Raw genomic sequence first — 2,217 nt, 5'->3', positions numbered from 1 at the left:
CGCGCTCACCGCGCTGGAAAGTTAGCGGGGCAACCCCCACACACACCCTCAACACCCGGGTTGCTCCAGCCCGCCCTGGACCCAGATCAGGGACGTTGCTGGCGCACTCGTGGAGGGATTCGGGGACAGAGTGACGCCCTCTCCACGCTGGAGAGCTCGCGTGGCTAGGGAACGCGGGACGCAATGGGCGCTCTCCGCCTTTGCAAGGTACTGGCTGCCGGGTGTTGCCGCCGCTGTGGGCGCTGGAGGCAGAGCCACCCACTACACCCACGGGCGCGCCCTCGCGGAGGGCTGCGCCGAGTGTCGCGGGAATCACCATGGGACCCCCAGACCCACGGAGCCCCCGAACCACGGGCAGCATTCTCTTCAGTGATGAGCCCTGGTCCGATGCCTTCTGGGTTTGCTATGAACGCATCTAGATGACAGGAGCCAGGGAGAAGGCGGAATCAATCCAGTAGAAGTTGTGTGGACACCCGCTGCAGTCTGGGGAAGGTAGCAACATCGGCCATACTTTGCTTGACCCTAACTAGATTCGTGGGTGCCCGTCCAAGCTGGGACTGCCAGCGAGAGGCTGCTGTTGGGACACCTGGTGACCAAAAGCCCCAAGGTGTTTAATCCTGGCCTACCTGGGGGATGGGGAGGGACGGGAAGCGGAGAGAGGGGAAGCGGTTACCTGACCCAGGGCGGCCACTAAGCCCGGTTTTAATACAAATGCGACAATGAACTGCCCCGCATCTGTCTCCGCGTTGCTGTGACGTTTAAATGAGACAAGAGATGGGAAAACTGAAACACCAAGATGAATGTTTATGGAGAAATGGACAGTGGTTAGACTAGAACGGAGTCAGGGGATAAAAAATATTTGGAATGGGACACACCAATCTTTTTCAGAAATTCCAAGATCTTTGAACAAAAACACCTCTTTTTGTAAGAGTTTTCAAAATAATCAGTCACTCAAATATTAATCAATTGTAGTTTATTTTCAAAGCAAAATGTTAAATGATGAGGTGGAATCCAAGAGATCTGACTGCAACCTAATTTCTCAGTGTTTCTAGCATCTTCTGATTGTCTCCACTTTCAAAAACCGATGGAGTGTGTGGGCCAAACCTCAATAAACATACGGGTTCTAGACCAACGTTTCTTTTCACTTCACAACTTACTTCCCTCCTCTCCATGTCTGCCCTCATCCTTTCAGCTTTCAAAGATTTTATTTATTCTCTCAGATGTGCTGAGAGTCTGTCACACGTTCTCACTGTGTAAGCAGAGAGAGGGAGAGACAGTCCTTGGCCCCAAAGCCTACCTAGGTCTAGACAGGAGTTCATTTAAAAATCACAGTAGTAGTATGTAATTACAACCATTTTTCTATAGAAATGTATAGGGTGTTCTTAGAGGATATGAAAAGGGCGCCCAGCATGGTGTATTATGTGAGGGAAGAACTTTCTGAGGAAGCCATAATTAAGTCTTCCTCCAGGTTCTCCCACAAGCGGGTCCTGAGGTGTGGATTTGGGCAGTTAATTTGGGAGGATGGCCCCAGGAGACCAGAGAGAGGAAGTAGGGAGAGTGAAACCTGGAAGGTTCAAGAAGGGTGCCTCAGCAAGCTAGTTTCTCCTGTGGGCTATGGGAGCTCATCCCGCTGGGGGCTCCACAGGAACAGTACAGAAAGCATCTCAGAACAGGAAGGTTGGACATGTTTCTCAACTAACTTCCTTTCCTCAATGGTGGAGGTTTGCAAAAACCCTGAGATCAACTGGAAGCAGGTGAAGGCTCTGGGACCTCAGTACAACCAAGCCTCAAGTCAGAGGTGGTATCTGCCAGTGCCCTGAAGGGGAGAAGGACTCAGGCAAGACTACAGAGGGTGGGAAAGGGTTCCAGACAGAAGGAGGAGGGGGCCTGAAGAACTGGGGAGACTGTGGGACTTGGTGTGACTGAATATGGCCAGAGAGCACGTCAAGGGTCTTTTAAGACACTTTAAGGACTCTGAATTGTAGCAGACACACAATGAAACTTGATGTCAGATTTTTTCAGGGCGATGAGATTTCCTTAAGAGATAATCATGCCATTTGTGAACAAATACTTTTATTTCTCCCTTCCCAATCTGCATGCCATTTATTTCTTTTTTCTTGTCTTATTGCATTAGCTAAACTCCAGTGTGATGCTGAATAGAGTGGTGAGAGGGGGCAGCCTTGCCTTGTTCCTGACCTTAGTGGGAAAGGTTCTAGT

The sequence above is a fragment of the Carlito syrichta genome, unplaced genomic scaffold (assembly GCF_000164805.1).
Source record: "Carlito syrichta isolate Samal-C Ts95f unplaced genomic scaffold, Tarsius_syrichta-2.0.1 Scaffold216220, whole genome shotgun sequence".
Lineage (NCBI taxonomy): Eukaryota > Metazoa > Chordata > Mammalia > Primates > Tarsiidae > Carlito > Carlito syrichta.
Note: the sequence above shows the minus strand (reverse complement) of the source record.